Source organism: Cryptomeria japonica, chromosome 7, assembly GCF_030272615.1.
Source record: "Cryptomeria japonica chromosome 7, Sugi_1.0, whole genome shotgun sequence".
In the NCBI taxonomy this organism is placed as follows: Eukaryota; Viridiplantae; Streptophyta; class Pinopsida; order Cupressales; family Cupressaceae; genus Cryptomeria; species Cryptomeria japonica.
The window spans coordinates 829,741,493-829,757,337 of record NC_081411.1 but is presented as its reverse complement, the minus strand read 5'-3'; the positions used below and the strand labels follow the sequence as shown (position 1 = coordinate 829,757,337).

The 15,845-nt window shown below is 33.6% G+C and overlaps 2 pseudogenes; both read right to left on the bottom strand.

Annotated features, from left to right (window-relative positions):
• The window catches only part of LOC131857024 (alpha-humulene synthase-like), a 77,098-nt pseudogene extending 65,505 nt beyond the window's left edge, over positions 1-11,593 (bottom strand).
• Positions 11,594-11,628: 35 nt separating this feature from the next.
• LOC131038985 (alpha-humulene synthase-like) lies at positions 11,629-15,208 on the bottom strand (annotated as a pseudogene).
• Positions 15,209-15,845: the final 637 nt, after the last annotated feature.

Genomic DNA, 15,845 nt, shown 5'->3' with positions numbered 1-15,845 from the left:
GTTTGATCCATGCAATGTTGGTACAATTCAGTGCTGCTGCAACATATTCAGCTTCGGCTATTGACTAAGAAACACATCCTTGTTTCTTGCTAAGCCAACTCACTAGTCTTTCTCCTAAGAAGAAAGCTCCTCCACTTGTGCTTTTTCTGTCATCAATGTTGTCTGCCCAATCAGCACTAGTATAAACTTTTAGATCAAAATCATTTCCTTTCTAATATACTAAGCCATAATCTTTACTGTCTTTCAAGTATCTGAAAATTCTTTTGATTGTTGTCATGTGAATTTCCTTAGGATCTACAGAGAATCTTGCAACAATACCTACTGCATGTGCTATATCTAGCCTACTGTGAACAACATATTGTAGTTTTCCAATCATGGATCGATAGAGTGTCTCATCAACAGATGCAGATTCATCATTATTTGATAGTTTGCAGTTGGTAGTCACAGGAGTACTTACTGGCTTTGAATCCTCCATTCCAAATTTCTTCAAGATTTCCTTTATGTATTTGGATTGAGTAATGAAAATCTCATTTTTCATTTGCAGTATCTATAAGCCTATAAAATACTTTATCTCACCGATTAATGACATCTCAAATTCTTTGTTCATTTCATTTCCAAAGTTCTTGCATAAAGAGTCATTTCCACAAAATATAATATAATCAACAAATATGGCTGAGATTAGTATTCCATATTCAACATTCTTCATGTACATGTTGCTATTCTCACTTGTCCTTATTAAACCAATCTTAATCAAATAAGAGTGCAATCTTTTATACCATGCTCTAGGTGCTTGTTTCAGACCATATAAAGCTTTGTTAAATTTACATTCCTGATCTTTATTACTGTCATCAACAAATCCTTCAGGTTGTTCAATGAAAACTTCTTCTTCTAATATTCCATTCAGAAATGTAGATTTGACATCCATTTGATATACCTTGAAGTTCTTGAAAGCAGCATATGCCAACAATGTTCTAACTCCTTCAAGTCTAGCAACAAGTGCAAAAGTCTCACCATAATCAATTCCTTTGCAAACCAATCTTGCTTTGTTTTGAATGACTTCACCTTTCTCATTTAGCTTGTTTCTGAAGATCCACTTTGTACCGATTACATTTTTTTCCTTCAGTCTTGGGACCAGTGTCCATGTGTCAATCTTCTTGATTTGATCAATCTCTTATGTCATAGCATTTATCCAATCTTCATTGTTAAATGCCTCTTTCACTATTCTCGGTTCAAATTCAGATATCAAATATGTGTTCTGTCTTAGTTTTTTCCTTGTCATCACTGGATCATCCTTATCTCCTATAATCTGACTTGGTGCATGGTGTCTTCTGACATACTTGGATAATACAGGCTTGGTAGGCTCTGTATGATCTTCTTCATCACTCGGTAACTGGATATTTTCTTCATTTTCTTCAACAGTTATCTCAGTAGGAATTCTCAGTTGCACATAGACAAATTCATCATAGTCTACTAGTTCTTAGGAATTCCTTTCATCAATTCTTTCTACAGATTCACCAATTTTCACATTTGCACTTTCTACTATTTTGTTAGATGATTTGATTAGACATTTAAATGCTTTGCTTCTAGAAGAATATCCTAGAAATGTTCCTTCTTCACTTTTCTGATCAAACTTGCCATTTCTATCATCTTTATGAACATAGCATTTACTTCCAAAGATCTTAAAATAACTTACATTAGGTTTCTTGCCATACTAGATTTCATAAGGTGTCTTCAAAGTACCTTTCTTCATTTAAACTTAGTTCAAGGTGCAAACAATTGTGCTTATTGCTTCTCTCCAAAATGTTTGTGGGACTATCTTCTCAATCATCAGTGTTTTAAAACAATCCACAATAGATCTATTTCTTCTTTTAGCTATTCCATTCTGCCGTGGAGTTCTCATTGCAAAGACTTGTCTTTTAATACCATGATCATTGCAAAATAGGTTGAACTCATCAGATGTGAACTCTCCTCCTCTATCTGATCTAAGACATTTTAGTTGTCTTCTTGTTTCATTTTTAACTCTAGCCTTGTACCACTTAAACATTTGAAAAGCTTCTGATTTTTCTTTTAAAAACATTATTGACATCATCCTTGAATAATCATCCACAAATAATATGAAATACTTATCACCATAATAACTTTGAACCTTGATAGGACCACAAAGATCAATGTGCACAAGATTGAAAATTCCCTTAGAAGTGTAGGACTTACTTGTAAAGCTAGATCTTGTCATCTTATCCATCTGGCATCCTCGACACATAGCATTCTTAGGTTTTTCAAGACTCGGTAGACCTCTTACTCTGTGCTTCTTACTTATCTTGATTAGATTATCACAATTAACATGACAAAACCTTTTATGCCATAACTAGGTATTATCAATCTTTGCATGTAAACACTTATTGTGAGTTGAGTCAAGGTGAAATGTATTACCTTTTTTTTGTGTCCGGTAGCAGCTAACTTTCCATTCTTGTCATGAACCTTGACAATTCCTTTCTGAAATTCTATTCGGTAACCTATGTTGTTTAGTTGTGCTACACTCAACAAATTGTATTTCAAACCTTCAACCCAATAAACATCATTGCATCTTACTTTATCAAGAAGTGTTATGGATCCTTTACCTCTTACCAGACATGGTGCATCATTACCAAATCTAACATAGCCTCCATCATAATCTTCTAACATAACAAATTTGTGTTTATCTCCTGTCATATGATGTGAGCATCCACTATCTATAATCCAAGAATCATTAGTGTTTATGTGAGATATTAGGGCTTTTTCTTCATACCTTTCTTCATCCGATCCATCCTTGATAGCCACATAAATAACTTCCTCTGTATCAATCTCATCTTATTTATCATCTTCAAATTCCTCATCAGCAATTAAGCATGTCTTTCTTCTTCTGAAGTCTCGGTGTTCTCTGAAATGATTATCTTTCTATCTGTCATCTCGGTAGTCTCTCTTTTCAGTGAAATCTTTGTCAGGACAGTTAGAAGCCATATGTCCAATCTTATCACAATTGAAACATTTCAAAGGTAGTTTTCCTTTATACTTACATTTGCCTCTCGATAACCTTTTGGCCAATAGTGCTTCAAACTCTTCTTTCTTTCTGATTTCTTCATACAGTTTGTGTACCTCCTCCATGTTCTTCCGAAATCTTTCACTTGCTCCACTGTGATCTCCTTCATAGTACTTATACTCTCTTTCATTGTAATCATTAGATTCATTTAGATGAAAAGAACTAAATGTAGATTCAACTTTATTTACCGATGACCCACTGTTATCAAAATTACTTAACTCAAATGCATGTAGCTTACCAATAGTAGCATCCAATGAAATTGGCATATTAGGTACAGACCTCAATTCTTTGATTGCAGAGACTTGGATTGCATAGGCAGGTAAAAGGGTTCTTAACAACTTACTTGTCACATCCTTTTCTTCAATAGTTCCTCCTACTCCTTTGATTTGATTTACAATCTCCTTTAGTCTCGTACTGTACTGGGTTATGTTCTCACCTTCATTAATCCTCATAGATTCAAGTTGTCCTCTTAGACTATCAACTTTTTCTCTTTGAACATGTTTGTAAAGCGGAAAATCGTGATCGAACCCTAGTTGCTCTCCCCTCTTCCAACTCCAAGGAGAGAGAAGGGAGGTCAGTAGGGTTGATGGTTTTCACTTAAGGGAGAGACTTTACATTCAAAAGAGGGGTTGAAACCCACAAGATCCAATCCCACACAATGCAAGATTGGATGCTAAATGCGTTTCAAGGGTTAAGACAGCAAGGCTACCCTCTTTTGTAAAGAATGTTGATAAGAGAATTTAAGCTAGAATGCATAGAAAATGAGAAAGATTCGCTTATAAACTGAGTTAGGGATATAGGATGAAGCTGCGGACCTGGAATTAGCAGTAAAATGTCGATACGGCACTGTCCTGCAAATTTGAGCAAAAGTTGTCAGGACGATGGCGCTCAGCACCACGGTCCTCCGAAAAATCCGCGAAACGAAGGGGGATCTGTTCGTCTCTGCACAAGGGTTCCAGATCTTCAATTTCAGCCGCGTACCTGCAACCTACACACAGAAAAGCGAAGATGATTGGGGGGTTAGGGATTGGGGGTTTGCCTTTAGGTCAAACCCCGGTTTTGGAATTAACCAAGAAATGAGAAATTGCTGTAAATGTAAATGTCTGTAATGTAAAACAAGTACTAATACCTTGTTGTAAGGATGTTTGTATCCTTATGTGCGAAGGTATAGATGTTGTTGTTTGTTGTATGTTGTATGTAGCATGTAGTAAGTGATCTCCTCTTCAATGGTTGAATCCTTGTCTTGAATGCAACACTTAGCCTTGAATGGAGACTTGAAATGATCAATTGCTTGAAGGAATGTTTGAATGCTTGAATGCTTGAGTATAGTTTTCACGCTTGTACACATATCCTCTTCATGCCAAATGAGAGAGAAAAATGTAGCTTATATACTTGCCAATTAGGGTTAAAAGACTGATTTTCCCGACCTTAGGCCGACCACGGAAGTTTATTTCCAATTTGCAAACAAAAAGACCCGAAGTCCAAAAGAGACCGGGCCCAAAATAGGCCCAGGGACCAGGGCGCTGGGCGCTCTGGTCCCACCTCCCAGGACAGCAGGGTGCAAGGAGGTTCAGGCCATGGTGCTTGAAAAATGCAGTTTTTAGTGTCGTAATTAGGTTTCGGGGTCTCCATTCAGGTTGCGTGTTGCGTCACCATCGTGAAGACCGAAATGCAGTTGACATTGCAAGTGTCGCAATTTTAGGACGCTACAATGTTCATCTCCTCCATATACAGATATGAGCTTATTCCACATTGCCTTTGCATCATTGCAGCTTTCTAGATCATTAAACTCAGAATCGGTCAATGCAGATGTTATTTCAATCATTGCTTGAATATGTTCTTGCTTTGCCTTTATCTCTTCCATAGTTAGTGGATAGGTGCTCGGTGCAACAAAATCATTCTCCAGATAGTATAAAGCATATTCTCCAACTCCTAATAGATGTAGCTTCATCCTTTTTTGCCATGTAGAGAAACTTGACTTATTCAGCTTAGGTGCATCCCTCTTATACATCTTTGGATCTTTAACTCAAGTGCCTTTAAACTTTCCTTTCGGAGTCCAAAGCTCTGATACCAATTGATAGTTCTGATACTTAATATAAGTATAGATCCAATAGCCAACAAGATGAGAGGGGGGGGCGAGGTGAATCATACAAACTTAATCATCCATAAAAACATCAGATTCAACCTTGGTAACATATATCACTCATATAATCAAAAACTGTCAAACATGCAAACTCAAAAGCATATGAACAATATAAACCTCATAACACTAGATTTAACATGGAAACCCAAATAGGGAAAAACCATTGTGGGATTTCAGACCCACTAAGAAATATACTCTTCTAGAGTATGCTCGGTTAAAAGCAAATCCTGTTAAAGATTACAAACACATTGCTAGATGTGACCCGGTTAAGGGATTTCCCTCAGATCTGTTAAGACCTTCACTTTGTTAGAAGTGACCTTGTCAAAGGATTTCAAACACTCAATCAGAATGTCACCTTGTTAGAGGATTTACATATAAGACTGTTAAGTCCACTCGATTAAGAGATTTCCTATCACTTTCACAAAATAACAGTAATACAATCTATCTGCAACTTCACATCTAAAATGCTAAAGCAGATTCTTATTTGTTCAATACAATCTAGACATAGAACTAATCTTGTCTATCTACTGGGCATCAATACTTTGTTATCTAACAGGTCTTCAAGCTTCTGTAATTGGTAATCACTATGTAGCATCCCTGTGCATACACTTGCCCGCATACATTATTTATCAATAGTTCCTTATTTATAAACAATCTTCTAACCGCTTAATCTCCTTGATCACATTTCCCATGATCAATCATAGCCATCAGATCTTCAATCTTGTCCAGGTTCATTGTATCTTTTGATCTAAAAATGTTTTAACCCACCTTGGAACTTGTGTTAGGGTAATGCGGTTCAATCTGAGTTGTAGATCTTCTTGTTGACTTTCCATTGCCTTAGATTCATTTAACAAACTTCTTTTATGGCTTGCCAATCATTGATTCGCTCCAGCTCATCAGCATCTTTCATTAAATATCATATGTAAATGTTTAATGCATTCTGTTATAGCTCGGTTACAACTCAGTGAATAGTAAACTTCACTCGGTAGACATTCTGTCTTCATTAACCGACTGCGATAACCTTAGTGTTTACAGACTAGGTTCCTTAGGGTTTACTGACTAGGTTCTTTGCTTGATAACATAGTATAGTATTAACCTTTACATTTTACAACATATGTATGATGTTAAAATAGTCTAAAACATCAAGATCTCATCATTGTTTGACTCGGTAGAGTTGCCCATTGAATAACTTATCCCCTTATTCATCATATTCTTTCCTATGTCTTTACCGACTTCTTTATAATCTTCATATCATATTTCTTAAGATATGGCAACATCATACTGAATTAGAAAATCAATTTCTTGACATCAATGACAAAATAATAATATTAAGATAGTAAAGCATCTTTAATCAGTTATGTCCATAATCATCAACAACCTTCTCAATATCCTTGTAATATTGCCAACAGAAAAGAAATTGATGAATGATCAAAGATTTCCAACACCAAGGAGGAGGTCCCAATTAAGGATATGTACTTAAGATCCCCATTAGGGATTCTTGTTCCAATATGAGAGAAGGAATTCAAATATGAATACACCTCTACAATCAATAAAATATCCTTATAGAAGACACTACTTCACAAAGGGAAAATTTTAATCTTAAGAAGGAGAAATGTTTGAAATCACTCTTTCCCCCCATATATAGGGAGAAGAAATGAGATAGAAATAGGCTATTATATTACTTCCAAAATTATGATTGCACATGGAATTATACCATCATGAATGATAATGAGCCCCCAATAAGTGAGCTACCAATGTTACATAATGTTGAGCAACATAATATCCATTAATGTTGTTTGCCTAGCCAACAAGAACAATAACTCGATTTAAAGTCTTAACTCAAAGATTGGTCATCCAGCCTGAGTAGCTATAATTTCAATGACTAAGGTTCATTTAATTGTCAACCCAGAGACATATTACTTGAAATGGGTCAGCATTGTATATGCATTAAGTTCCAGTGAAAGTCATTATGCACTACTACAACAACTAAGTCTATCTAAACTAAACAAGTTAAAATATGACAACTGAATGGCTACTAGAAATCTTAACATTAACAAGAGATTATAACTAAATAACTGTTAACTAAGTTCAGAGCTAACAAATAGGGATTACAATGTCTACTTTGGCTACAGGAATAGTCACAAGATCCGATTCCAGTGGCTGCAGAAACAATCAGCTTCTAGAACATCTACTACAACAAAAAGGAAACTTAATCTAATAATCACACATGAATACTCACCAAGTGGGCCCCCTTGGATGAGTGTGTCTAGAATTCAAAATGATTCTATATACTCAAAATAACATAGCTTTTATTCATTATTTTCAAAAGTCGATACAATACATGAGATAAGAGAAATGCTTCTAATTCTAGAAAACATTGTCTAACCTCTGTGAAGAGGTGAAGGTCTTTATTTATAAGAAAGTTATAAAAAACTTTCAACTACTTAGATCATTCCCATGAAATTAGGTGGAAACATTTATTACTGCAAGGAGAAGAAGTTAATCCACATAAAACGTGAAACTTTACTAAACCGCAACCAAGAATATAGCATGGCAGTGATTACTAGATTGATGCTTCCTGTAGACAACCATAAATGAATATGATATCGCCTCACTATTCCTTTGTCGATTCTCTTACACATGATCTTCTCTATAGTTTTAAATGTTCAACCACTCTGAAATGTCTCCAACTATTTGCATGACGTGATTCTCCATCTGGCTTAAACAACTGCTTTTGCAACAACTTATTTACTCCTGCATTAAAGGTTAGAACATACAAGTATACATATATATCTATTTCCATTAATCATAATATTTATACATCCACACATGATATTACCTATAATAATCTGCATAGCTATAGGAATATTAAGTCAAAACAATATAAAGTTCAACGGGTTTGGCTGTCATTCATAATGCACATAATCAAAACTCCGATACATCACATAGCTTAAACACTGTCCCAATATGCAACTTAAAACATAGGAAAAACTTATCATTCATAGAAATAATAGAGCTATTATTTTAGCTTATATCATTTCCCCCAACTTGATGTCTTGTTGGTCCTCCTGCCAGAGGAAAATTCCTTACTCGGGCATTGATTCATAAATCACCTATGGTACCTTATCATGTGCCTCCTGTAGCCATGTTCCAATAAAATCCTTTCATCTTTTCTAACCTATCCCACCTGACTTCCGCTGCGACCTCATCATATAGTTTATTTGTAGCCCTGCATCCCATCAATGATCACATAAGGATAGGTGTCTGAAATATCAATCGTAGCCAATTATTACCTTTTGTCTTGTCCAAGTGGATATACTTGGGATCTCTTTGTGTGTCTGTATGATAATTGGGCAATGAATGGGGTTCACCCCACTTTAGGTACTCTGGAAGACTATTCCAACACTAAGTCAGACATTCAACTGCAACTTGATTCTCAGTTCTAACCAAATTTTCATACTCCTAAAATACTTCCTCTCTCAATGGTAAAACTTGGCTTCTAACATCAGGTATAGTCAACAATTTTGTTAGTCATAGTACATACGCCATGGGTTTTTAGCCTCAGCTTTGAGTGGTAGTGGGCAATCAAGCTCCAAGTTTATGTGCATTCTAGATTGTATTCCCATACCAATTTTATTCTGTATCTAGGACATCAATGCTTTTAAGTGAATATCACCAATATACAACAAGGGATTCCATTTATTGTTTGGAGAGACAACATAATTATGCAATTAAAACTCACATAAAAAATTCTTAACAGATGTAGGAGAGCTTTGGTAAACACTATAAAACTCCTGTGGAGTATTCAAAGAAGGGCTAAGATCCCTAGCAATGTGATTAAGTTTAAAACATAAATATTGTTCCTTCAAATATAAAGCATAAACTCTCGGTGGATCCCTACACTGCATTAACTCGGGAATCATGTTTGTTACAATATCTACTTTGGTTTGTAACTCAACAATTTGGTTGTCCCTCTTTTCAATTTCTTTCTGTTGCTTATCAATTATCCCTTGTAGCCTAGCCTTTTCTATTTCCACTGTCTATAAAATGCGAGTGCAATGAATAAGATAGTGAGACATGAAGGGATCTTGTGAGTAGTTACTTGAGGGCTCAAGATCTTATCACTTGGTTCTTCAAACTGCTCTACTACTTGAGATAAATTTGATAGTCTTTCAGCTTCATGTCCCTCCTGCTATTTACCCTCTTTCTGACTTTTGTGCCCTAATTCTGATGTTTCCACAGAAATAACCTCACGCGCATCTCCTATTGGTTGAGTTCTTTGTTTAACTCAATGACTCCTTAATGGAATTTCCTAAGTGGCTGTAGGAGGTTTTGCTACAAGAAAATTCTCCTTCATTTTTTATTTTTTAGCCATAGGAGGAACCTGCACTTCTTAAGGTCATTCCATGATTTCTTCCTCTGCATCGCCTTTTTCTTTTTCTTTACCTTTCCTTCTAGAAAATGCAGTCCCACTTTGAGTTTGAGTGGAGGGCTGCTCAACACTTGGCTCAACTATTGTTCCTTCTGCATTAGGAAAAACTTCTTCAGCAATAGGAGGTTTGGCTGCTACAGAAACCCTAGGAGACAGGGGTTCTCTGATATTTTCCTCTTGAACTATAATTTCTTCCCCAAATTGCCCGATATCCTCGAACTCTCCCCATGACATCTGTGAGACATCTCTAAGAGATTGTTCTACCAATAATTTGATTAATCCATGATGACTAACATAATGGTTACTACTTGTCTTTGTCTCCTTTTCACTAATAGAGATAAGATGATACACGACATTTGGAATATTCATCCTTCGACTATGCCTCAGATGAATCAATAATTCAAAATGAATAGAATCCAAATTGGAGTACCTACCATCACATGCTATATATTTCATTATATGAAATGCAACTTGCGGCCATTCTCCTAGATGAGACATCCGTTTAGTTCCTTGCTTGTCCACACTCAGAGGTCCATCAGCTTGGAGATGCTAGAATCGACCCATCAACTTACATGCAAATTTAGATTTATAGGAAAAGATTAAATGTGAAAATAAATTTTAAATAATATAAATTTTATTATATGATAACTTGTAAAGATCCAATTGCATATTATAAAGTCAATTTCCATCAAATCAATGCTTATATAATATAAATGCATAAAATCACTAGGTTCTTCCCATAGTGTGTTGGTTAAGTGGTGTTGTTGTTTTTGAAGTACCTATTTGTTTATTTGAGTTATTACCTTGAGATTTTTTTCATCTCCAACTTGTATTTAAATTGTAGTATATTAAAATCCAATTTAGCGAGCTCTAAAATCCTTTTGTCTTTCAACCTAAAGAAAACAATAAAATGTTATAGTTAGTTTATAAAAGATTTAAAACATCTTGATACAACAATAGTATTTTACTTCTACCTTTGATTATCTAGTTCATATATTTCTATGAAATTCAATGCCTACCATCTAGTAAAGATATGAGACCATTCATATACAAGGGTATATTCCACTTATAAAATAAAAAGCAAAAAATCAGAAAAAAATAATCTTAAAATTCATATTGCAGTTTGTCTTTCTCTACTTTGCATTTCATGACTATTTGAAATATATGATAAAATAATTTTATATTATAAAAAAAATTATTACCTCTTTCAAAAAACTTCTCATATATGCACCTCTAGAATTTTCTAATAACTTTTTAGGATATTCAATACTAAACATTTTAGCCTCTTCCATAAAGAGGCTTCTCTTGAATATGCCACACTTGAAACTCTTAAAAGTTTGAGCATACTTCTCATCACATGCAAATCCTTAATATTATTCTCACCCTTATCATTGTTTACTCCATAGAGAATGAATTGCCCATTATTGTCCTTGAAATTCTTCAACGTATTTTCTTAGCATTCATAACATAAAAATAATTAAAAATTAATATTGTTTCAAATATTGAAATAGAAGGTGTGTTCAAAATGTATTGAGTTATTTGATACACTCCAATAAATCATAAGGGTGAAGAAATTTGTTTAAAATATATACCCAGTAAGGATTGAAAAGCATCTAGACTATAATTTATTTGAGTACCTATAGAGACATGATAACAATTGAGTTGAAGAAATCTGGATGCTAAAGTCATGGCATTCAAATTCATTGTAGAACTTTCACATCCTATTCCTATCCCAATAATTCCATTCCAATCTCTGGGCCCACAAATTAACCCTCCTTGTTTGCATGGTGCATTGAAAATGAAAAGTAAGCAATAGTTCTGTATAACAAATTACAATCTAAATGCTAATAGATGTTGAAAAGAGAAATTTAACAGACTGATAAACATAATCAAGAGCTGCTTTTAATATATTAAACTTATACAACATGTATATGAAAACCATATAACATATCAACTCTATCCAATAGAAAGTTGCAATTCAATCTAAGCATAGATGAATTGTAGTAACAAAGAAATTATTACAATAGAGTAAAACTAGAAGTATCATGTAAATTTGAAATTTACTAGAATTCGAAAGTAAAGAAAGCATTTTAGTTTAGATGATGAAAATTCTTTCCTTTTTATACTTCTATTGGATCAACAAAAAATTTAAATATTTGATTCTTGATCTCCTTTTGACAATATGTAAAGCCATCTCCAAATATATAGAAAAATTGTACTCCTCTAGTACTATTGGCATATATCTTCTCCCAATCAAGCAAAACATTGCCCGGTTTCAAAAATTCCTTTGTAAATTCCTTCAATGATTCATTTTTTAGTTTGATGATATGATTTAATGCCTCTCCTTCTGAACAATTAGAATGATCACCCATATAACAAGAAATAGCTGAGGCGGTCTTTCCATGGATTCTCTCATCCTGCATTAACATTAGAATTATGTTAATATTAAAATGTATCATATCATTTATATCTATATTTAATGTCTATGGAAAAGGGGAAAAGAATGAAAACCTCAAAATCATGTATATCATCAATTAACCGCATACACACTTGCATGAGTTGGTAGAATCTGGATCTATCAAGGTATATCTTCTCAATATCACCATCACATAAAATAGGAGATGCTAATAGGGTAGTATGTAACAATATTGGTCCAAATCCTCCATTTAATTCAGCAAATTTCATGTACTCATTAAAGGTTGGAAAATATCCATTTATTTTCCATTGTGCTTGCTCAAAACAAGCTTCTCCATAATCTACCCACTAAAACACAATACAATATATACATGTTAGAACTATCTCATAATTTCATTCCAAGATCTATATAATTAGTTCACATTTTTAAATATGATCAAAATAAATTCTTACACGGACTTGAAGCCTAAAAATGAATACTATTTTTCTTGTCATTATTGTCTAGAATCTATGTACAAGGTTGGGCATTAAAATAATAAAGAAATGTTTTGTTTGGTAATAATATGTTATTTTTAACAATAAACCTCAATAATTTTTTATGATGTGTTGAAAGATATGTTACAACATGCTAAATATAAGTTGGCTTGTTGTTGCTTCTTTGGGATACTACATGGTTAACACATTAGCAAGTGTAATACAACAATATAATTAAGTATTTTTATTTTGGTTTTCTATTTAATCATATTAGTATCCATCAGTCGTCTAAATTAAGGAACTTATCTTGACTCTATTAAAAATCATCAAAATCATAAGAGAGAGGAAATATCCACTACTTATTACTCAACCCTTGATTTCTTTTTGTTAGTTTCATAAGGTTCCATTTCTATTAAATCTAATTATTTGTAAAAATGTATAGAAACTATGTCTAATGGCTCTAAATTATCACCACTTTGTTACCAAATCTAATATTTTGTTTGATAATTACTTTGCTATATAACCTACATAGTATGTTATAAAGTACATTAAAAAGGCCTTGAATAAGTATACATACTGTTTTTGTAACAAAAGGCATCATGTCACGCCCTTGCTTTTTAGTAGCATCACTTGTCAATTCAAGAACTATTTTGAAAACAAATTCTATACATGTCTTGAGGTTGCTTGGAATGTCTTTTATAATAGAAACATCCCAACCTTGAGTGATGGCCTTTGTAATACATTTGAGTTGCTCAAGTGTTGCATAGTCATCGAAAATGTCATCCATGATTGTGATGATAGTTGTCGCTTTTGCCATAGCAAGTCTACTACTAGAAATCTCTAGTTCATCTATTGAACTAACTGCCCAAAAGAGATATTCAATTGTTCACTCCCTTATGGCAACGACCTTGGAGATGCCAGAATCTACCCACCAACTGTCATGCAAATTAAGATTTATAGGAAAAGATTAAAAATCGAAGTAAACTTCAAATGAGATAAATTTTATTATGTGATAACTTGTCAAGAGCCAATTACATATAATAATGTCAATTTTCATCAAATCAATGCTTATATAATTTAAATGAATAAAATTGACTGCAAATTTGTATAGTTAAGTTTTTATTGATCATTGGGGTTCTTCCCATAGTGTGTTGGTTAAGTGGTGGTGTTGTTGTTGAAGTATCTCTTTATTTATTTGATTTATTACCTTCAGAGTTTTTTCATCTCCAACTTGTACTGAAATTGTAGAATATTGAAATCCAGTTTTGCAAGCTCTAAAATCCTCTTGTCTTTCAACCTAAAGGAAAAAAATAAAATCTTATAGTTAATCTATACAAGATTTAAAATATCTTGTTACAACAATAATATTTTACGTATACCTTTGATCATCTAGTTCATAGATTTCTATGAAATTCCGTGCCTCCCATCTAGTAAATGTACGAGGCCATTCATATACAAGGGAATATTCCACCTACAAAATAACAAGCTAAAATTAAAAAAAAAACAATTGTAGTTTGTCTATCTCTACTTTGCATCTTGGTGGCTATTTGAAATATATGATAAAATAATTTTATATTAGAAAGAAATTATTACCTCTTTTAGAAAACTTCTCTTATATGTATCTCCAAAATTTTCTAATAATTTTTTAAGATATTCAGTACTAAACACTTTAGCCTCTTCCATAAGGACTTCTCCAGGATACGCCACACTCGAAACTCTTAAAAGATTGAGCATAATTCTCATCACATGCTCTTCCTCAATAATATTCCCATGCTTATCATTGTTTACTCCACAAAGAATGAACTGTCCATCATTGTCCTTGAAATTCTTCAACGTATCTTCTCAGCATCCATAACATAAAAATAATAAAAATTAATCTTGTTTCAAATGTTGAAATAAAAAGGTGTATTCAAAATGTATTGAGCTATTTGAACACGCACATTAATCATAAGGGTGAAAATACATTTTTTTAATATATTGTTTGATAGCTTCACATATATACCCAATACCTGCAGAGACATCATAACGATTCAATCGAAGAAGTCTGAGGCCTAAAGCTGTGGCATTAATATCCATTGTAGAACTTTCACTTCCTAATCCTATCCCCACATTTCCATTCCAAGCTCTGTACCCACAAATTAACTCTCCTGGTTAATGTTTTCAAGCTTCCATAATAATTTTATATATATAACAAATTACAAATCTAAATGCAAACAGTAGTTGAAAAGAGAAATTTAACAGACCGGTAAACGTAATCAAGAGCTGCTTTTATCTCAGCCTGAAAATACCGATCTATTCCCAGGCATTGCAGTGCATCAACCATCTCAAGCCGTTCAATTAGATCGTTATCTCCTGTTTGCATTTCTTTTAACAACATTTTCACTTCATTCACCAGTGTTTCCACACGTTTGTTGTACTCAGATCCCTGAAAAATGCACAATCAGCAAAGAAGAATAATAGTGCAAAGAAAATATTTTGACAGGAATAAAAGAAAAGGTATTTACCGCGTATGGTGTTTGGATAGATTGGACAAAAGTATCATCCCAGTGATTGAAAGCATTAGATGGTATGGAAGAAACAGAAGAAATGTGGCCCCCCTTCAAATTAGACATTGCAGAAAAAAAGCGCACTAGAAACTCAGATGTTTACGTGTCTAATGGTTGTGCTCAACTTTACAACTACAGTGCTACTATTTATAGTGCTATTTATGGTTTAAATGAACATGTTCTTTTAAAGTGTTCATTTGTGTTAATCTGGTAACTGTCTCAATCAATTCATCTAATCACACCTTTTTTCCAGATCTTCACTGACTTTGTGAATAGAAAGTTCTGAAGAAAATTTTGATTTTCTAGAGAACAAAGACTTGAGACTTCGTTGACAAGAAGAGCATGGTATCCCAAAACAAGAGTGAGATTTAAAAATGTTATCTCAACCATAGACTTAATCAAAGGAAATCATGAAAAAAATATTTGCAAAGGGTTATCTATATTTTCCCATTTGTTGTTTCACTACTCAAAAATCAAGTGGTTTGAATCACTTTAAGATAGGGCCACAATCTATCAAACCTACATATCAGCTCTTTTATGGAAATAAAATTTCTCATTTATTTGAACTCCCTCGTCTAGAACCACAATAGGGGGAAAGGATCATGCATCAACACAAATTTCTTTAGTGTGGAAGTAGTAGAGTCTCCCAAAGCATCCTTACAATGCTTCAAAAGAGGAAAATAACCTTAATGAGCTATAGCAGTAAAATATTTACCAAGTAATGTAGACCTAGAACCCTTTAAGACCTTGCCACATTAA